Raw genomic sequence first — 24,104 nt, 5'->3', positions numbered from 1 at the left:
ATGGAGACAGGGTGTTAATAATGCTCTGCCAGACATAGACAGCTGGGAGACTGGTTTGGTACAAGCTTGTTTTTTCTTATGGGTATGATGTCTGCTTCTCCACTGTCTGCCACTGATGTTTTGACATGAACCTTTCTTGTTTAGCGCATAGTTTGGCATGCAAATGCAATGTTAGGACAAGCAGAAGAGATATATGAGGCATACTTGTGGTCCTTCTGTGACAGCCTGTCATTCCAGGGGTACAGATGGTGGCCAGTGACTTGTTGTCAGTGCTGACACAGTAAGGTGGCAGCCATTTAACACCTGGATGTACACTGACTTTCAGGTACCTGCTGTCCTACTAGGCACTGTGTAAGTTACTCTAAGCTGTGCACTTTCCAGGTGTGTGTCCCCTGTCCCTGACTTGTCCACCTTTCCTGCAGTGACAGATATTGACTTCTAGACAGTGTGTACAATTTCTACTGTAGGTGTAGCTGCATGCAAAATAGTTGGCATAGAAAGTCTTGGAACATGGACCCTGCCATCCACAGTACTGTACCTAGGCCGCTAAGCCACAACAGCCAAGAGTAAGTGCTGCCCACTTCCTGAGAGTATTAACTATGCATATACATAGCTCATTGACCCCTACTTATTATGGACATGCGGCAAATTATCAAGTTGATTGGAACAGCCCTGGGAAATGTGTGCTCTGCTGTTATTACCCTACAAACATACAAGCTATTGCATTTCTATGAGGACACGGGTGTGTTGGGGGGAGTACCTGTCAACTGTACACATTTGCATAGACTGTGCAGATGTTGGCTTTATTTTTGGTTCCATTTAGCATAGTGTTGTCCCTGTCTTGGAAACCGTGACTTGAGCATCCCAAACACACACTCTATAATGTTCTTAGTTTGTGCGTGTGCCTCATTATGGCATTCCTCAGTGGGTGGGTGTGCATTTCTGATGAGTGTCATCATCCATGGTTCCAGCGCATAGCCAGCATCCCCCACAAGATGGCCATACAGGATGTCCCCTTGGCAAATGCCTGGTACAGCTGTGAGACCTGTCAGATGTGGGAGTTGGGATAGCTTCCAGGGCTGCCAGCACACACACTGATGATAATGCCCTGGGCATTGCACATGACCTGTTTGATGATGGAGTGATAGCCCTTGTGGTTGATGTACACTCTACCGTCTTCACCAGGTGGTGCTTTGATGTGGACGTGAGTGCAGTCTATGGCACCCAATACCTCTGGGAAGTCTGCTACATGGTGGAAGAGATGCATATTGCTGGTCCTCTCCTCAGGGGTGCTGGGGAAATAAATGTGCTCACTGGCATGTGGTAGCATGGCATCCAGGAAATGGTGGAGGACCCTGGATGCAGATGCCTATGAGACCACCATAATGTCCCCAGTAGGTCTTTGAAAAGTACCTGTAGCTAGTATTCTTAAGGCTACACATACCTTTGTTTCCACTGGGATGGGGTTCCCCTCTGTTGGCTCTGGGTCTGAGGTGAGGCCGGCAGAGCTCAGTGATTTGCTGAAGTATGTCCCTGTCCACCCTGTACCACTCTAGTATCTCCAGCTCATGTAAACCCTGGAAGTTTAACCTGAGTTTGAACACTCTTCTCCTCCTCCTCAGCCTGGGCCAGTTGTCAGCATTATCCTCATCTCTGCCCCCAGTCTGTAGCACATAGAGATGTAGCAAAGCAAAAGCAGCCCCCATTATTTTGTCAGTTAAAATTCCCAAGTGTGTACACCAATGGTGCAGAGTTTCTGGCAAAAAAACAGACTGAAAGGTGTTTGCATACTTTATACTGATGTGTTGCAGATGCTGCCTGTGTGATTGGCTGGCTATGATACATTCCACCTGCCGGCTATATTATTGAGGGGTTTGAATGGACCACTGTGAGTGGCAGAGTCCATATTAGTGATTTGTAGTTCATTTCCTTTATTCTGCTATTTCCTTTTATTTATTTCCACTGTGTTTAAGCCCCATGGCGTGCCACACACACTGTTTCAGCTAGTGTAAACATTGGACATGAACATGCTCAGCATTTCTGAAATCAGCTAAGCACAGCTAAGCAGCCTCAGACACATACCCCTTGCTTATCTGTGCTTAGCTAAGCGCAAAAAGAAGCCGCGGAGCTCCAATGTGCTTACACCAAGCATAACACACCCCCTTTTCATGTCAGCTGCTTCTTCTGCTTACACCACCACACTATAGCTCCTACATGGTTAGGTACCCATGGAGACGGTCTCCCATTTTGCTATTCAATAAATTTAGCTCATTTACATACCTTTCTGCCTTATTCCCTACTTGCATCACTACACCGGAGCCTATGTCCTTAGCAACCATTGTTACCTGTCAATGTTATGAGTTTGCATGCTGCCCAGTATAATGGCAAAATTCATGTTTCACATTTAATTGACTTTTTACTGATTTTTTTAAAAATTTTCTGCACAATCACATTTGCACGCCACTGCACTCTGCTTAAACATCTGAAATTGCCAAAAGAAATTTAGATTTTTGCACTTTTGCAACACTTTGGCATGCCAATGGCCATAGTTTTGGCCATTGGCATGCTTGATAAACATAATACATGCTTTACTTTGAGCTGTCATATCCCCGTTTTGATTTTTGCAGAAATTTACACGTTTACTAACCGCATACATTTCTGATGTGGACACGGCTCCAACACAGATGCTTGTCTGCTTGCTGGATCACAAATTCACCTCATATGCATGGTTTTCAACAGAAAATGAGATGATTTGCATTACTCCATCGCGTCCGTGATGGAATAGTGCTGGGAGACTCGTGCACACCCCCAGCCTTGTTTACTACATCGCACATGCTCCAAACTCATGTTCAAGCCATGGTACTATGCTTACATAGAGATTAGCTCCATGTAAGCTTTACTGAATTCCCCTCAGAGTCTGTGAAATAGAGCAGTCAAACATATACAAGAATATTATACAAAGCAATAACCAAGATATAGAGAAATAAGACAGTGAGAGAGAGCATTATAAGTACAAATGCCTAATACAGAAAAGTCAGAAATAGCAGTGAACATATTATAATAGAGCTAGTGATAGACAACTGAATCATCAGATAATATATTGACAAATAAATATGTAACACAATAATGTCAAAATCCAGCATTTTAACTAAACCTAAGAAAGGACTCTACATACACAATTCAAAAAGTGCACTTCCAATTAATGTTTATTCTAAAGAAGATTTCAGAGTATAAGTGAGTAAATGTAGAACAATAAAAAAGTATTTTTCTGTACTTGAGGAAAACTCAAATCAACTGTATTATATGCTAGCTCCAATTGCAAAAAGTGTCAAACAGAACAGATTATGGTGGTTCAGGCACATGTACAGAAAAGCAGAAGACAATCTGACGATGAAGAATTGGAAAAAAACAGAAGAAGGCAAGAGGAAATGTGACTATCCAGCAAAGAGGTGGCTGGATTGTGTGAGGGAAGACTGGCAACAGTCAGGCACTGGTGCTGAAGAAGGCAGGAGAATGGCATTTTATAGGGAGATATGGCGATAGTTGATGTGGCACCCTGACCCCATGTAGAAAATGGGAAAAAGGTGGTGCATAATAGTGATGATGATAATTAAAGACATTTTGGCTTGCAAGCTAAAGGTACCCCTATTAACAGAGAAAGAGAAACAGACGCTAGTGATAATATAGCAGGTAAGAGTGTGAACTTCACAAAACAGAACAAAATGGATGCATTTTGTGTATCTGACAAAATAATACAAAATGCATAATTTAGCCATGTCAAGCCAACATAAAGTAAAATAAATCTGTTTGAATAAAGATGCTTGAATTCTCAAGAAACCCATGCCGTGATCTGTACATAGGGTACACAAATACCCTGTTCTTGGGAGACTTTACTCCTCTATACACTAGGAAATGCACACTGCTTCTAGCTCATAGGCACAGCATTTCCTGGACTTATCAACACAAACATCTTGGTCCAGGTAGTGTACCCTCCAACTAGAAGATGAAACATATTGGACCTAATACTCACCAGCATGGGAAAGGATTGCACCCCCCCCCCTCCACGTGTCATGTCCTCAGTGGTGAAGTCGGACCACAAAGCTATCTCCTTCAAAATAAAATTCAGCCTAGAGAAAACCCAAATAAACCTGTAACAGTTAGGAACTATGCTATAGCAAACTACATCCTATTAAGGGACTGTTAGTCAAAATTCACAGCTCCCCCAAACACGGAGAACATAGCTACCTACACAGAATTATTTACAGAAGCCCAGTACAAATATGTAAATGGCTGCACTGAGGCTAATTTATCTACCAGATGTAAGCCCAGAACTAAAAGCAAAAACAAACCACACTGATGGAATACTTACCTTTACAAGCTATATAACAAAAGAAAAAAGTCATGGTCAGAATCAGAAAGATCAACTCTCATACAGACAAGAGCTCTCTGATTCAACTAAACAAGAATCTAAGAGGCCTAATAAAGTCCAGCCAGGCCAGTTATGAGGTCAGGATAGCCTCCCAGGCTGATGTCAATCACAAAGCCTTCTTCAGCTATGTCAGGAATCTTAAAGATAATAATCAGCAGTGTGCATAACCGGTAGTAAATGACACACCCTTCAATGACCAGGGTGACATAACAAATGTACTGGCTGATAAATGTAGCTCTAACATCTCTCTCCACTTCCCCCCACTACTAGGTGTGAAATCCCTTCTAGCATATCCTCCCAACTATTAACAGAGAACTGGTCTTAGAGCTTCTTGCTAATGCCAAAAACACTGCTTTGAGCATGTAGCTTGGATGGATTGGGATTTCTTTCAATGGAGCATGTCCAATAGCTCTGGGTTTGACATAGCTTTGTATGTTAGGCAGAGATCGCCTCTGAGTAGGCAATATGTGATGGAGTAAAGTTGGAGTTTTTTTAGATGGTCTGCATAGGGCATCTGTTTGAGGTTGGCAATCCTCTTTGTGAGGTATTTTTGCGGCCTTTCCAGTTGCTGTAGATGTCTTGTGAGGTACATACCAAAAGGGGTCTAATGAGTGACGAGTAGAGGGGAACAATGACCTCTTTTTTCTTAATGAGAAACCTTTTGTGATGAGGTGTGCCACATAGAAGGATTTCCTGACTACTGTGACGATGTGATTATTAAAGGAGAGACTTCTGTCCACCTGTGTCCCAAGATCTCCTATGACACTTTCAGTGTTAAGTAGACTACCACCTATGTGGTAGCTCATGGGTACAGAGTTTTTACCAAAGGGATGACAATGCACTTTTTGGCATTGAGGTTGAGGCCATGGCTTTGACACCAGGCATCTGTCTCAGTGAGGCCCTTTTGTAGAATGTCCACATTGTTAGGAGTTTCAATTAGTTTGCAGTCATCCGCAAACTTCTTTAGCCAAAGACCATCTGTGTTAGCCTGTACTTCAGAAAAGTAGATACCAAACAGGGGAGGACCCAGGACTGAACCCTGTGGTACTCCACTTGTCACTGGTCTGAAGTCAGATTTGGAGTTTTATAGCTAGTTTTATACCTAGTTTAGTGAGTTTATCTATAATTCCAGAGTGGGGGATGGTGTCCAAAGCATTGGCGAGATCTAGAAAGGTTGTGTGAACCACCTTACCCTCGTCAACGGCTTTGGTGACTGCTTCAAAGAACTCAGTCAGGGTTAGGAGACATGATCTGCCTTTTACAAACCCAACTGGGTAGGCTCCAGAGATTGGAGATTACCAGTGTCTTTGTTTATAAGTTCCATGGCCTTGCTGACCAGGCTCGTCAGGCTAATGGGGAGGTAGTTCCCGGGGTCCATGGTGGCTCCCCCTTTGTGGAGTTGGATAACCATTGCTGTGCACCATTCACTGGGCACAAAGCCTGAGGTGAGGCTATGATTAAACATGGTGCTTAGGTGGGGTGCCAGTTCATTCTGTAGTTCATGTAGAATGCAGCCTGGGATGTTGTCAGGTCCCATGGATGCTGTGTTCTTGGCTTTGGAGAGTGTGGTTTTTACCTGTGCAGCCGTGATTACCGGAACTTTGCATGCTTCCGGTATAGAGATGGGCCCTTTAGGGGTGAGGGGGGTAAAGTTAGCACTGAATCTATCTGCCAGGATGTTGGCAATATCAGTTGGTTCTGTATATTTAGTGCCATTGTGCTGTAACTCAGAGCAGATCTGAGTGCTGCCATTGAGATTCTTGACATAGCTATAGAATGCTTTGTGATTGTCTTTAGAATCAGTGGCAATTTTGTTTTCATAACTAGCTTTGGAGAATTTTATGAGGGATCTCAGCTTCTTACTTAGGATGACCAGAGAGTTCTTCCAGTCATGGGACTTTACTCTTTTTTGCAACAGTTTATTTCTTCTGTTGTAGAGTTAGTTTATGGCAGGGGACCACCAGATTGGCATCCTTTTTTTGGAGGATAGCATCCTGGTTCTGTTAGGGATAGTGCGATCCATGCACTCGTGTAAGTGCTTATAAAGTGCATTTGTGTAGGATTCAGCAGTTGTACCTCTATCGTCCGTCTGCATGGGTGCCGTGAAGTCTGTCACTTCTGTCTCAAGAAGCGTGAAGTTGGCTTTGGAGACATTTTTTACGGTGGTTTCCCTAATGGGGGTGGAGGCAGGGTGCGTTTATCTAGGCTGATTAGCTTGTGGTCGAATGACCAGTGAGGAATTGATCTCTGGTGTGGAACACCGGTCGCCCGTGTTGGTAATGACCAGGTCTAGGATATTGCTGCCCCTGGTGGGGGTGTGGATAGGTTGATCCAAGGCATTGGAATTTATGAATTCCAGAAAACGTTGAGAAAAGAGTTGGTACATGAGTAGTTTTCCCAGTTAATGGAGGGGTAGTTGAAATCACCCATTATTAGGGTGTTGAGTTGTACTCTCATATTTTCCAATGTATCAAGAAATGAGGAGTGGGAATTCTGGGGCATGGTGGGGGATCTGTAGCAAGTTACAGTTTGGATTGAGGTCTTGCCCAGAGTTAGTTGCACTTGGATAATCTCGGATGCATTATGCTGAGCAACTAGTCTGGAGGTGTGGATATCCTTAGTGAATATGGACACGCCTCCACCTTTAGTGTTTCGGTCCAGGTTAGGTGGCCGAAAGGTGTGGTATGAATTATAGCCTGGTAATGCAGGGGTGCTCTCTGGAGCCTTGAAGCAGGTCTCTGTCACTGACCAGATGTTGATGTTCTCCATTTTAAGGAGTGCCTCGAGTGAATGCATTTTGAGGTTTAGACTTCTAGCATTGAGTTGCATTACCCTCAGATTGTGCTTGCTTGTACCTGTTATGGTGGTGAATTTGTCATTTGAACCTTGCCTAAAAAAGGCACTATAGGGGTGGCAAGAGTCTTAGCCAGTATCTGGAATCCCAAGGGTGACAGGTGCAGACCAACTCTGGCAAAGCATCGTGGTTTGTTGATCGTGTCATCCTAGGCAGACAGATACTGGATCCCCTTAGAATGACACCAGAAGCTTAGCCAATTGTTGAAGTCAATCATTTTGTCTTGTACTGTGGTATCATTCTGGGTGATGGCAGGATGCTAATCAGGGCTAGGGTCATACCTGCCTGGGTTACAAGATCGGAGACCTCTACCATGTCTCTTTTCATGTAGTCCAGGGAGGTACATCTCAGGTCATTCACACCAACATGGTCAATGACAGAGTCATATTTGTAATTGTTGTGGAGTGACCGAGTGCATGCATTATGTGGTGGATCCTGGCACCTGACAGGCAGCTGACAGTAACTTTCTCCTTATTTAGCCTGGTGAGTGGAATATCAGTGTGCCTGACTGTAGAGTCACCTATGACTAGAGTGTTGGGTATGTTTTATGCCTTATGGGCTGTGGTTGAATGGCACACTGAGTGTGTAGGCTATGTGTCATTTGGATTGTGTTGGGGGGTGGAGGTTGCATGCATTTCTGCTTTGCAGGTCTCTGTTGCTTAAGCAGATTTTTATTGAGAGCCTCCATGAATGTAGGTGTGTGTTTTGTGTTGCTATGTGTGTATTTTGGTGGTGTAGGTTTTGAGGGACTATGTGATGAATGTGGTCTGGTGCAAGTGTTTACCTTCTCCTCTTGACTGTCTAGTCCAGTCTTGGGTGAAGAGAGCTTTGCTTCCAGTTTGGCTATATAAGTGCAGCTCTCACAGGTTGTAGTGATGGGTGATAGGAGGAGAGGGTTATCTGTGTATATGAGGCAATTGCTGCATTGCCCCAAAATGCCCAGATTCAACAGGTAGACAGGAGAAAACACTGGGAGATGACCCTTAGACATGCCTGGATAGGTGCTTATTTATTCATCATCTTCTTTCAGCTGTTCCTATTAGGGGTCACCACAGCAGATCATCTGTTTCCATTTTTTCCTGTCCTCTGCATCTTGCTCTGTCACACCAACCACCTGCATGTCCTCTGTCACCACATCCATAAACCTTATCTTAGGCCTTCCTCTTTTCCTGTTACCTGGTAGCTTCATCCTTAGCATCTTTTCCCCAATATACTCAGCATCCCTCCTTAGCACATGTCCAAACCAATGTAATCTTGCCTTTCTGGCTTTGTCTCCAAACCTTCCAACCTGGGCTGACCCTCTAATATACTTATTCCTAATCCTGTCCACCCTCGTCACACCCAGTGCAAATCTTAACATCTTTAACTCTGCCACATCCAGCTCTAACTCCTGCCTTTTTGTCAGTGCCACTGTCTCCAACCCATATAACATAGCTGGTCTCACTACCCTCTTGTAGACCTTCCCTTTCACTCTTACTGGTACTCTTCTGTCACAAATCACTCCTGACACTCTTCACCCACTCCATCCTGCCTGTACTCTCTTCTTCACCTCTCTTCCACACCCACCATTACTCTGAACTATTGATCCCAAGTATTTAAACTCATCCACCTTCACTACCTCTACTCCTTGCATCCTCACCATTCCTCTATCCTCCCTGTCATTCACACACATATATTCTGTCTTAGTCCTGCTGACCTTCATTCCTCTTCTCTCTAGAGCATATCTCCATCTCTCCAGGGTCTCCTCCACCTGTTCCCTACTCTCACTACAGATCACAATGTCATCTGCAAACATCATAGTCCACAGGGACTCCTGTCTGATCTCATCTGTCAGCCTGTCCATCACCATTGCAAATAAGAAAGGTGCTTATTTATTAAGTACTAAAAACTGTTTTCCTCTAGACAAGTGAGGAAGGTTGAGTGCTGCAGTAATTTCTAGCTTATTTAGTGCATACAATGAGTTCTGAACAAGTGCTGAGCTCAAAGAAACAGATTTGAGTGCTAAAACTAAAAAACTGGCTAGTTCTAAGGGAAAATTTGAAGAGAAGACTTCATGGTGCTAGGAATACTTTAACCCTAGCTAAGCGGTGATACATAAAGTGTATTTTTTTAATATAACAGTAGCGAATGAGCAAACTGATTTAAACAAATTAACCAATAAAATGCTAAAAACTGAGCCCTGTTCCAGCAGTCTTTGATCAGACAAGTTCTAACTGCACACTCCTGCCACTAGGGTGCAGGGGAACCTTCTCCAAAAAAAGATGGTCTGCATTAGTGCTCAAGTTATACAAACAAAGCTAGATTCAGCAGGTCTGAATTTAGTCTATGCTACAGCAAGCAAGGTATACCAATTTCAGAAAGAAACAGTTCAAATAAGCAGACACAATAAGCCTTTAACCAGAAACTCTCAGCTCAGAAGGGCAGAATCTACCCCCTCCTCCCACAAGAGTGCAGACCACACCTTCTAAATGTAAAATAACTGGCCTGAAGCACAAGTGCTTAAACCAGAACTAATACACTCTTAGAATAACACACACTACACCTTCAATCAGCAACTCCCAACTTAGAAGGATGTAAGATACATGTCCTGCCACAGCAGTGCAGACCACAAACCTTCTTAATGTAAAACAACTGGTCTGAAGTGCTTCAACCAAAGGCTTAGAATAACAGTTACAATTTAATCAGGCTACCAACAAGCAGTAATAAATGCAGCAGAATAAATGCAATAAAGTAGGAAGAAACACACATTCAGTAAAATCAGATGAATAAAGTGCATTTTTATATAACAATAGAAAATGAGCAAACTGATTTAAACAAATCACCCAATTAACCAGTAAAAAAGCTCAAAACTGAGCCCTGTTCCAGCAGTCTTTGATCAGACAGGTTCTAACCGCACACTCCTGCCACTAGGGTGCAGGGGAACCTTCTCCAAAAAAAGATGGTCTGGATTAGTGCTCAAGTTATACAAACAAAGCTAGATTCAGCAGGTCTGAATTTAGTCTATGCTACAGCAAGCACGGCATACCAATTTCAGAAATAAACAGTTCAAATAAGCAGGGACAATAAGCCTTTAACCAATTCTCAGCTCAGAAGGGCAGAATCTAACCTCTCCTCCCACAAGAGTGCAGACCAGAAACCTTCTTAATGTAAAACAACTGGTCTGAAGCCCAAGTGCTTAAACCGAAAGGCTTAGTATAACAATTACAATTTAATCAGGCTACTACCAAGCAGTAATAAATGCAGCAGAATAAATAAAAATGAGTACTTTTAAGAAGAGGCAAAAGCAAAATAAAGTGCATTTTTTAGTAAAGTGCAAGGAGAGAGGAGAGAGGAGCAGAGGTTAAGAACCTATATGGGTTGGCCTTCTGAAATGTTCTCTCTGTATTATGTAGAGTGAACACCAGACTGGGAGGGATGTCCCAGATCAAATTTACAGTATGGCGGGCAACTGCAAAGCCACCAACTATAACAACTTTACAAGAATAGGGTGTGAGAGAGGGGGAAAACAGTTTCAGGACAGATGATTAACATAAAACAAATGTCAGAAAATATATAAAATAATTCAGTCAGGCAAACAATAATTCATTCAGGCAAAATTAAGACAATGCAGAACTCTGAAAGGTTAAAATGCCAAGAAATATATTTATCAAGCAGCGTTATATTTCCGGATTGTTTGAGAATCACACCAGCCAGAACCCAGGAGTTTCCAACAGTGTATGCAAGAATTGACAGACAGAAACTATTTTTAAATCAGCGAGCCTTGAAGCAATCAGATAACACAAAAGCTGTTAGACCAGTTTTATAAACTCCACCTCAGAAATAGGGGGTAAGCAGTTTCAGGACAGATGAGAAACATAAAACAATGCCAGAAAATATATAAAATAATTCAGTCAGGCAAACAATAATTCAGTCAGGCAAAATTAAGACAACGCAGAACTCTGAAAGGTTAAAACACCAAGAAATATACTTATCAATCAGCGATATATTTCCAGATTGTTTGAGAATCACACCATCCAGAACTCAGGAGTTTCCAACAGTGTGTATGATGTACTCCCTTATAATGCATGTTCCAGAATTATCTTTATTTAAAATATTACCAATTAATCTGTTGTAATGGATATTACAACATTGTTTGTTAACTTTAGTAGTCTAGCTTTCAGGAAAATACCATGTATGTAAAATCAGTAAGCTGTATTCTGTAGCTGTTGTAATGATAACATTATAAGCGGTGGAGGAAATCCCATAAATGTATGAGGTAAAAGGAGTGATGTAGTATTCCCCAATAAATGTTACTGCTAGCCAATCATATCATAGAATAGATGTGGCATCATCAGATTATTACCAATATAGTTCTGTCATCTGGCAGCTTGTATTCATAACCTGGGCTTTCGTAAAATGAGGGCTAATGCAGAATTAGTGAAGGCTTACAATACTCAGCGTTTATTCCTCCCAAAAATACATAATAGTGGGTGAAACGTGGGAGGACCCTGACGTATGTGCTAGAGGTGATCATCCAGCAAAGGGAACTGTTTGATCTTGAATTATCCTGTTCTTTGTTTTTATTTGCATTCCTAATAAAAGTCATACAGGCATGTGCAAGGTCAGCAGTTCAAGCGCCATACGCTTCCATTATATCTGCTGCTTGTGGAGCTGCCTAACTAAACTACAAGTCAGCAGACATGACATCTATTTTTTGTATGTTGTTTTTCCCCTCTTCAAAACACACTTGGACATCTGTCCAGATACTGTAGCCATGTCCATTCCATCTCGGCTATCATTCAGGCAGCCATTTTCCAGTTATGGTCTATCTGGTGTGTACACCAGACAAAGTGCAGTACTGCTGTAGCTCTATACTAATTTTTCCTTTTTTTTTACTGTGAATGACTTTGAAGCAACTATAGGTTGTTTGCTGTGTCAAGCAATGTGTTCCACCAAATTACTACAGTGATTCAGAGACATGAAAGATCTGTTCTGATCAAAGACTCATTATCAGTTTAATAGCATGTCTCTGAACTCAAACAAATGAATGCATACACACACACACACACACACACACACACACACACACACACACACACACACACACACACACACACACACACAAGCACGGCTTCACAGTGCCATTAATAGCATCATAAAGATCAATGGGTGCATATCATTAAGATATGGAGGTGATTATTTTTGCACCAAACCCATCTAAATAATTTACATACATGGGCAATAACAAATGAAATGAAGTTTAGTGTAAGAAAGACATGACATATGCATCTCAGGGGGGGTAATAATAATTATCCTTATGTCATGTATAAGTCAAGAATTAAGGAGCTGAAACTTATTCAGGATCTGAGGGTTAAGATTGATACCACTCTGCATTTTGAATGTCATTTGATGAAGATTGTAATGAAGTGCTATTATGAAATGAATAATATCTTCAGGACTGTTGTTAGTAGGGATAGGTTGGTTTTATTACTTATTTATAAAACACTGATTATACCTATAGTTGAGTATTGTCATTTTAATTGTGTGTATAATTGCACTCAATTAAGTGGGTTGGAAAGAATCCAGAGGGACTTTACTATGAGAATATCCAGAGTGAAGGGTCTGAGCTATAAAATCAAGTTAATGTCTTTATCATAATATAATATAATATAATATAATATAATATGATATAATATAATATAATATAATATAATATAATATAAACTATAGACTAGTTAGGGGTGATTTGATAAACCTTTGTCTATATATATATATATATATATATATATATATATATATATATATATATATATATTGCACTTTACTGTGCTCTGCCAGCATGCAGGACTGTGATTCATAATGAAATCACAATCATTCAGCGTTCATTTGAGCCAGAGTCATTACCATGATATGGTAATGAAAGGATCTGGTAAAATTAGAGCTCTAACTGGTGGGAGCTCACCAGCATCACTTTGTGGGGCTGAATATGTTTATGTGTGGTACCAGATTTGCCTGCACTATAAGGAACTCTGCTACTGGTAGGGATATTTTGTCATGCAACACAGGTCTTTTTAGATTGCTTTTTGGCAAGACTAGTATGTTTCTCTGCAGTATATGCTGAGTAGCAAGGAACAGTCTAGCAGAGGCGGGGAACTACTGCACTACCAAGCACAGCGCAATCATGTAGTACATGGCTGATGTCATATTCATTACCCCTTTGGAATCAACCAGTACTCCAATGATGTTGCCTTGATGAATTGCATATGATCAGGAGAGGATCAGCATATGTAATCAATGCATTGAGTACAATGCTTATGCAATGAAACAAGACCATGTCTGTGTGGCATTGCCCCACTGTGTATGAATCTTTATGAATCATTCAGAGCTTTAGTATGCAAGTATAATGTATACCAGCTCTGCTCCACTGTACAGTAATGATAATGAATAATACCCATTGTAAACAAAGAAAAATGTCTGTATCAGCTGAGAACTCTTTAAAAGAAGAATTTGGTTTTAAATTTAACCCAAAGGATACAAGAATGGTATACTGACGTATTCATAAACAAACTGCACAAACACTGAGATGAAAAAGAAATTAAACTACATTTATGGGTTTATTTGTTGACTAATGCATTGCACTGCATCGCCTCACATTTCTATATCAACTGTAGCACATCAAAGCTGCCCACTTCAGATAGTGAATCATATAGTTTCTTTTACAAAGATCTAGAAATCTTCTTTAGTGAATGTTTAATTGACTCATTATTTTACAAACTGGTACTATTAGGTATTTAACTTATACAATCACTATGTGACGAGGAAGCTCTTCATACAGTAGGTTATGGGATCAAGTACTGCTGCATAAATTATTAATGTATCCAATTTTTTTACGTTTTATTTATTAGCAATGCTGCCACTTCAGTGTTTTTCGTTATATTTCCTACCAGTATGTCTGGCAAACACAAATTTTAAAATGTGATAAGTTTCTGAATTTGTGTCTGTAGTAGTCTGCTTTGTTTTTCTCTCTGAGATTTACTTACTGACATATCATAGGATCTACGAGTCATAGAAAATGCAAGGCAATTAGGCCCAGTAGTCATGTATGTCTTCCTAGTAGTCATCTTTATATCTTTACTCCTTTTCAAGAAGCTACAGCCCAGTCATGCCAGGGTGAATTTGTGGCCACACATCTAGTTGTCTTACCCCCTTTTGAAAGAAAAAAGTGTGATCCATTCCTTAATTTGCACTGGAAGTTTGTTCCAGGAAGGGGTAAGCATTGTGTAATGAATGTGTCTCTCCTCTGTTTTGTTTATTTGCTAAAGCAGGTTTATGCTCTGGTTCTAGTGTTAGTTGAAGTGTTCAGTTTGTGGATTTGTAAGAACTACTGGATCTCTAATGGCCCAAAAGACAATCACAGTTCTCCCCTAAGAAGTACATAGGACACTGAATACAAGAACAAGGCGTCCCTTTTTATCTGATATCTTTTGTCTTTTAAGCCTGTGATGCTTTTAGTTAGGGACTTCTGGGGTCTCTCCAGTTGCTTGATATGCTTAGTAAGATACATCCCAAAAAGGGCATTGCATTCAATGATAGATCAATACAGAATATGTGGAAGGGGGTCAGAACTTCTGTTGGTCAAGATAAAATCCCCCTAGCTGTTGCCAAGTTAAAGGATTTCCTAACCACTGTTGCAATACAATGTTCAAAGATGAAGGGATTATCTACCCATTTTCCAGGGTCTCTCATAACACTTTCACTTTTAACTGGTATTATCTTTACTATAAGATGCATGGAGGAATTACTTACCAAATGCAACAGTATTGCACTTTTTGAAACATAGTTTTAACCCATTTTTAAGTACCAGATCTAGATATGAGTGAATTCAAGTTGGAGCTTCTATATATCAAAGGGGGGACTTGAGAATCACACCAAAGTTAGAGTCGTCCACATACTTGGTTAGGCAGAGTTCCCTATTTGTAATTTTGATATTTGTGACATAGAAACTAAATATCATAGTTCAGTTATGATACATTCCATGGTTTTGCATATGATACTTGTCAGGATAGTATATCTGTCATTTACATGGTCAGTGGTGTGTCCACCCATCTGAAGTGGAATCACAATAGTTATGCATCATACTTTGAGGATAAAACCAGTGGTAAGCCTCAGGCTAAATCACTGTTGTAATGTCTAATAATGTGCATTTTGTACAGTCTATCAGTCTATTGAATGTATTATCAGGTCATGTGGAGAAATCATTTTTTTTTTTGTTTTGGATAGTACTTTTATCAAGTGTTGTGTGGTTATGATGGAGGGTAAGATTTTGTGGGGTATGTGGGCTCTGTATAGTTGTTTTAGGGTTGAAATTTTTACCGAATTTGCCAGGCAGTTTGCTGATGGTATCTACTCCATCTGAGTAGGTAGTGCCGTTGCGGATAAGTTCTAAGCAAAGCTGGGTGTTATTCCATAATCTCCTAATGCAGCTACAGAAGTGTCTGTAATTGGTTTTAGCTTCTGATACTAGTCTAGGTTCATGGGATGCCTTTGTTTTCCTGATGTTGTTTTTCATTTACTTTGATAACTTTTTAATGTTAACTTTGACTTGAGGGCCTTTTGTTTTGCTGTATAGTTCAAAGAGCTTTTTTTCCTTAATTGCATTTTTTATTTATACATGTGTCCCACCAGGCTAGTTTACGCTTATACCTTACAATTTTGCTTGGATCTGGTATGGACTGGCAGGTCAATGCATTTATCCAGGTGAGCACAACATTTGTTTGTGTCGCTACTAGCTGTTTCAGTATCATGGGTAATACAGCTAAACTTGAATTTTAAGACTTCAAACTAAAATTGTAGAAGGTTAGTATGTCTGAAGCCTTTGAATATTGTGGCATTTGCATCTAATAGTTTGGAGATTTTGAAGGAAAAGGTTACCAGATTTAATTAGATGTAACTGGGGATTAGAGTAATGGCTGGATAGTGCATATAGATGCCATATGGATAATGACCACATCAAGACTATTTTGTCTTTTAGTGGGTTCTTTGACAATTTTGTCTAGGGATTTTTTGTTTATGAAATTAATGAACTTTGGGGTATAACGTACAATTGAGGTATTAGTATCCAAGTTTCTCATTGGGTAGTTAGTCTCCTAGGATAATGGAATTCCTGTTAATTTGAAGTTCATCCAGTGCATTTAGGAACCTGGCATTGTTTTCCTGGATCAGAAAGGAAGAGGGTCCTGTAACATGCTATAATCTGATAGCTGGGCCTGTTAAGTGTAATTTGGATCTCAGTCCATTCCGTTTTGTGTTTTATAGGGATCTGCTCTGAGATAACATGGTCTTTAACAAATATGGATACTCCACTACAGTTATCAGTTGAAAGGCATAGGAGTACAAAATCTTGATATAAACAGAGTGCTTTCTGTACTTTTAAACCAAGTTTCTGAAATAATACACATACATGTATGCACTCCAAATGCAGTAGGGCCTGAAGAACAGTGAATTTGTTATTTAGACTCCTGACATTGAGCAGTGTCACCCTGGTGTGTTCTAGTGCTTGATTTGTTTTGTATGTTTGGTTGAGAGATCCATTATCTGAACTCTGTCTAAAAAGCATTATGGACAGTAAGGGCTTTAGCCAGTATGCAGAATCCCTGAAACGAGAGGTGGAAGCCATCCCTGGCAACACAAATATACCTGTCTAACATCTCCTCCCATGCTGACACATGCTGGATCCCCGAAAATGACATAAACTATAGTAAACAATTGTTTAAGCCAATCATCTTTTCCCTGCACTTTGACATCATTTATAGATAAGGAATGATTCTGCTTGAAACCAGGGTCTGACTTGCCACTGTGATATGCATGAAGAGCTCTGTCATATTTATCTGCATATCCTTAGGATTTTATATACCATGTTGTTTATTCCTACATGGGCCACTTCCATGTCAGAATCAGATTTGCTTGACTTAAGGGTCTTTAGTGCCTTTGATATGTCAGACTCACTGTCACCCTCTTCTTGTCCAGCCTCATGAGAGTTAATCCAGTGTGCCTGACAATGGAGTCACCAATCACTAGTACACTTTTGTCAGAAGCATGTATAGATGCACTAGATTTGGAGTGATTTGCTACCTAGTGACCCTTTAGTACTGCAGGGCTAATACATGTTGCAGTGTTTGAGTTATGTTGAGCCCTAGTTTTATTAAATCCTGTAGGCTTAGGCAAGGATTTTTTACAGCATCACTAGGTGGTAGTTTGCTATGTGTTTGTGTGGAATGCTGTGGTAGTACATATCACTCAAAGACTGTTTATTTAAGACAAGAAGGCCTCCATTTTTGGTTATGTACTTACATCTCTCACATATAGGTTCGTAGGTTCATAAGTATTTACTAGGCTAATGACCACAAGGGCCTTTTTAAGCCTAGCCATGCATCCCAAATCTCTGATGAGTTCTGATACACTTGATAAGTGCAAGCATGGGCCTGGGAAATGAACCATTTACAGATTACCTGTTTGCATCAGAGATATAGGTGCCAAATCAGGAATGAATTTCTGGTTTCCCATCCAATTGTCCAAGTTGCACTTGAATTGGATTAGGGAGGAACTCTGCTTCACATGGATGGGGAGCTTTTTCCATAGAAGGGGTAGTCTCTGGGATGCATACCTATCTCTCCAGCAGGTCCTATTTATATTACAGGCAAGGTTTAAGTCTTTAGAATGGGTAATTCTGGTACTGTTTGTTTTGTGGATATGCAGGAGGTCCATCAGAGTGCGGTCTCACAATGTCCTGTATGCCAGGCATAGATCTCCCCTCAAAAGCCTGTAAGGGACAGAATACAAGGCAAGGGCCTTGAGGTGGTCTGCAGAGGACATATTACTTATGCCAAAACCAAAATTAAGGTGAATTGGTGCAAGTTAAACTGTAGACCAAAAAGAAAGGTACCAAGGAACCGTAGATACTGTATTTTATTATAAAAAATATATAAAATCATCCAAAATAAAACATGTTAAGCGCTTTCATCATATTAAGATGACTTTGTCAGAACAACTGCTCACAGTTACCATCCACATTTAAATAGTCTCCCAAAAAATCCATGCACATCAATTAATGCACTAATTAATCATTTGAACATTTAAAGCACCACATACCAAGAATTTGTTTGTAAACAAATTCTCATAGTGTTCATACAATTTTGATATTAAATACACATGTATTGTCACATACTTCATGTTTGAACACACAGAGTTTCCTAAGAAAGTTTTAAAAAAGATACATTCAACTTGAAAATAACATAAAATAATTTAAAATAATTTATATGTTACTCAGTTGATGAACTCAACCTATGTAAAACAGAATGTTTATTGTCTGATTTGATTAGCCCTTTCCTTTAACGCTGAAAATAGAGATATATGATCATTTAACCCAGGATGAAAATTTGCGGCCAGCCTAAGCTGCCACATTAATTTCTTTTTATATAAATGGTTTTTCCAATCTCCCCCCCTCACATCCAGGTTCACTGTATCCACAATGGCAAATTTAAAACCAGTGTGCTGACTGCAAACCTGACTGTGCCTGTATTGGACATTAGTTTTCTTCTGATGTTTCATTTCATATAAATGTTCATATATTCTCCACTTCAGGGCTCTCTCGGTTTTCCCAATATAAAATCCATCACAGGTGTTATATAATGCAATATAAACTATCTTGTTGGTATAACAGTTCCCCTTCCTAAAACATACATAACACTAAAAATTCTATTTTTAAGGTTACTGAAGGTACCTGAAGAATGTACCCACAATAGGAACAACGTCCACAGGGTCTGGTGTTACCCCTGTCGTGTGTCCCATCCACTCTAGTTTTTTTCCAAGTTTAATTTTATGTTACTGCCAACCTTCATAGAAAAACTAGGTTTATGCCCCACCTTATTGTATACTTCATTGTTTACCTTAAATATGCCCCAATGTTTACATAAAATTTGCTTTATCTGGTTGGATAGGGGACTGTGTTGAATAACACATGCTTGATTATATATCCTATTGTTAAAATTCATAGGACCATCCTGTTCAAAAATGTCCCCTACTTTGTCCATTCCATCACCAGTTTTATCCATCTTCAAACTAACCATAGTGTGTGCACTGCCCAGTAGGGGTTTATATCTCTTCCCCCATTCACCAAGCACCTCCACAATAATGGGTTCAACTATATTAGATAGATACCCCCTCTCAAAGAGCATATTTTTTTAGAAATTCAAGCCCTTTTATTACATTTTCTCTCTCTGAGGTCATTCTAGCCACCCTAATAGCCTGACCCTTAACTATACTTTTTTTCTGTTTTTTAGGATGGTGGCTTAAATAACGTAGATAAGCATTGCAAAATGTTGGTTTGCGGTATACATTAGATTTAAAACCTTGTTTTGTCATACAAATCTTCACATCTAAGAAGTTGGTCCATAATGTATTCACATCATAAGTAAATTTCAAAAAAGATGTTGTTTGGTTCAGATATTCCATGAATGGGGTAATATCTTCTTCCTTCCCCTTCCACAAAATAAAAACATCATGCAAGAATCTCTGATATGTGAGTATGTCAGCCCAAAATTTGCTGTTAAAGGCCAAACAGAACCAGGTTGGCATATAAAGGGGCACAGGCAGCTCCCATGGCAACACCCCTGATTTGTTGATAGCATTCTCCCTCAAAATATAAGAAGTTATTATCTAGAACATGGGCCATAATCTCACAAATCAGCTAAAGTTGTCTGAATTTAAATGTGAGGCAAGTTTGTAATATATCCTCAAAATGTTCAATCCTTTCAATCCTAGGTATACATGTGAATAGATCCTGTATGTCTATAGTTAAAACAATGACATCATCAGACCATAACTCAGGTTTTAGTTGTTCCAAAAAATCCCATGAATCTTTCAGGATGTGTGGTATTCCTTCCAAGATATGTCTACAGGTTCTATCAACAAAGACGGCTAAATTATGCATTTTGGACCCACTGGCCGCCACAGTAGGTCTAAATGGAGGGGCCTCGATATTTTTATGGATTTTTGGTATCCCAAAGAAGGCAGGAACCCTATTCACACGTATACCTAGGAATGAAGGGATTGAACTTTTTGAGGATATATTACAGACTTGCCCAACATTTGAATGCAGGCAACTTCAGCTGATTTGTGAGATTATGGTCCATGTTCTAGATAATAATTTCTTACATTTTGAGGGATAATACTATCAACAAATCAGGGGTGTTGCCATGGGAGCTGCCTGTGCCCCTTTATATGCCAACCTGGTTCTGTTTGGCTGGGAATTACAATGGGTCTTTAACAGCAAATTTTGGGCTGACATACTCACATATCAGAGATTCTTGGATGATATTTTTATTTTGTGGAAGGGAAAGGAAGAAGATATTACCCTATTCATGGAATATCTGAACCAAACAACATCTTTTTTGAAATTTACTTATGATGTGAATAAATTAGAGACCAACTTCTTAGATGTGAAGATTTCTAAGACAAAACAAGGTTTTAAATCAAATGTATACTGCAAACCATCTACATTATTTAAGCCACCATCCTAAAAAACAGAAAAAAAGTATAGTTAAGGGTCAGGCTATTAGGGTGGCTAGAATGACCTCAGAGAGAGAAGATGTAATAAAAGGGCTTGAATTTCTAAAAAATATGTTCTTTGAGAGGGGGTATCCATCTAATATAGTTGAACCCATTATTATGGAGGTGCTTGGTGAATGGGGGAAGAGATATAAACCCCTACTGGGCAGTGCACACACTATGGTTAGTTTGAAGATGGATAAAACTGGTGATGGAATGGACAAAGTAGGGGACATTTTGGAACAGGATGGTCCTATGAATTCTAACAATAGGAATTATAATCAAGCATGTGTTATTCAACACAGTCTTCTAGCCAACCAGATAAAACAGATTTTATGTAAAAATTGGGGCATATTTAAGGTAAACAATGAAGTATACTATAAGGTGGGGGATAAACCCATTTTTTCTATGAAGGTTGACAGTAACATAAAATTAAACTTGTAAAAAACTAGAGTGGATGGGACACATGACAGGGGTAACACCAGACCCTGTGGACGTTGTTCTTATTGTGGGTACATTCTCCAGGTACCTTTAGTAACCTTAAAAATAGAATTGGTAGTGTTATATATTTTAGGAAGGGGAACTGTTATACCAACAAGATAGTTTATATTGCATTATGTAACACCTGTGACGGATTTTATATTGGGAAAACAGAGAGAGCCCTGAAGTGCAGAATATATGAACATTTATATGAAATGTAACATCAGAAGGAAACTAATGCCCTCTACAGGCACAGTCATGTTTGCGGTCAACACACTGGTTTTAAATTTGTCATTATGGATACAATGAACCTGGATGTGGGGGGGGGAGACTGAAAAAACATTTATATAAAAAGGAATTAATGTGGCAGCTTAGGCTGGCCGTGAATTTTCATCCTGGATTAAATGATCATACATCTCTATTTTCAGTGTTAAAGGAAAGGGCTAATCAAATCAGACAATAAACATTCTATTTTACATAGGTTGAGTTCATCAACTGAGTAACATATAAATAATTTTAAATTATTTTATGTTATTTTCAAGTTGAATGTATCTTCTGTAAAACTTTCTTAGGAAAATCTGTGTTTTCAAACATGAAGTATGTGATAATACATCTGTATTTAATATCAAAATTGTCTGAGCACTATAAGAATTAGTTTACAAACAAATTCTTGGTATGTGGTGCTTTAAATGTTCAAACGTTGATTAATTAGTGCATTAATTGATGTGCAGGGATTTTTGGAAGACTATTTAAATGTGGATGGTAACTGTGAGCAGTTGTTCTGATTAAGTCATTTTAATATGATGAAAGCGCTTAACATGTTTTATTTTGGATGATTTTATATTTTTTTTATATTAAAATCCAGTATCTAGGGTTCCTTGGTGCCTTTCTTTTTGGTTTACATATTACTTATGCCCTGTATTATTTTAGTGAGGAACCTCTGTGTTCATTCCAGTTGTTGGATATGCATGGTTAGGTACATACCAAAGGGGGCACTGTACTCAATGATAGGTCTGATCAATGCCGAATATAGTGGAACAATGATTTCCTTGGACTTAGATGCCATATCTTTGTTTATAAGTTGTACAACATAGAATGATTTCCTCAAAACTATAGACACATGATCATCAAAGGCTAGATTACTATCTATGTGTGTCCCTAAGTCCCTGACTACTAAGTCAACTCTAAGAGGTGTGTTGTCAATATGATAGTTACCAGAGATGGATGACTTCCCTAAGGATAATATAATGCATTTCTTGACATTTAGTTTTAGATAGTGATGATCTAAGTAATAATTCATTGTCTGTAATTATCAGGCAATTGTTTACACTGCCTGAGTATACCAAGAGCTATGAGGCTGGCAACTGAGGGCAGACAAGATGGGTGACTTTCCATTTTATTCTAAGATTTCAGTACAGGAACTGAATAGTAGAAAATATTAGTGTAATTAGTGATTTAACAAAATAACATATTTCTGGTGTTATGTGAATTTGACTTTAAAGATTTATTAATAGATGATATATGTTTGTAATGTAAAAGAAAGATAAGAGTAATTAAAAATAAGATGAATAAAAATAGTTGCTAGTTATATAAGGTAGAACTGGGTGTGAATCATTCCTAGCTGGCAATGTTGGTATATAACTATACAGTCTCTTACTGGTGTGAAAATGACTAGGGTTAGTAGTAGAGAGTTTGAAACCTGAAGAGATTGCATCTGTATGGTACACGGTTATGTACTGCTGCCTGGAATAGCACTCAGTGCAGTTTATCCAAGCAAAGAAAGCTAACGAACCAATAGAAAATTAGCCAGGACTTCAACAATAATGCCTACTTCCAGTATTCCATAGCAACTGATTACCTACCATAATAACTATGCATCATAGACTGCCTCATTCCTGATTTTTAAGGCACAGGTTGCTTGGAAAAGAAGTGCTTCTTCTGTCTGTCTGTCTGTCTGTCTGTACAGGATTTATGAAGAATTTGCTGTTACAGCAGATCTGTGAAGATAAGTAGATTACTATGTAGTTTGGAAGCCATGTTTCAAATTATCAGTAGTATGAGATCACATTATTTTATTACTTGCTTCGGTTTTGAGATTTTTAAGTATGTGCTATACTGGTGAAAATTAGAAAATATGTATTTTAATGTGGTATTTGTTGCATTTGAAAGGTGGTGGATGGAATTAACTCCAAAATACATCTGCTGCTGTCCTCACAATAATGATAGACTCTCAAAGACAGAACAACATTCACCTCTACAAATTATGGGACAGGTCTGATTTCCAGAGCTTAAATCTTAAAGATGAATGATTAAATCTGACATCACCAATTGCTGACACACACATAAAAAGGAAGAAAATCAGAATTCCATCGACTGCATATACATCACATAAGACATACTATTAGAAACAATGTGAAAATTACAACTCCTAAAACAAAAGTTCAAAGCAATAGCAATGAAATGTATAAAGCCAGCTCAAAACGCATAATCATAAACAGATAATCTTATAAACTGTACTACAGCATAACATTTTACCCTAGCATCAGCTTATTACATGAACATTCATTTGTTAACTCATATTGTTGACCACAGTACAGAGACCATACTTGCATATATCAATTTGTACATTTACATAAGCTTTTATACTTTATGTATATTTAGAATATACCAAAAGAACACCAAGTCAAATATGTATTATGCATATGCAGAAAATTAATTCAAACCCTTTTGGAAAGCAAACTAGATCAAAACATATCG

The sequence above is a fragment of the Protopterus annectens genome, chromosome 10.part0, assembly GCF_019279795.1.
Source record: "Protopterus annectens isolate FY-2018-M chromosome 10.part0, PAN1.0, whole genome shotgun sequence".
NCBI classification, from domain to species: domain Eukaryota; kingdom Metazoa; phylum Chordata; order Ceratodontiformes; family Protopteridae; genus Protopterus; species Protopterus annectens.
The sequence above is the reverse complement of the archived record's forward strand: the minus strand, read 5'-3'. Positions refer to the sequence as shown.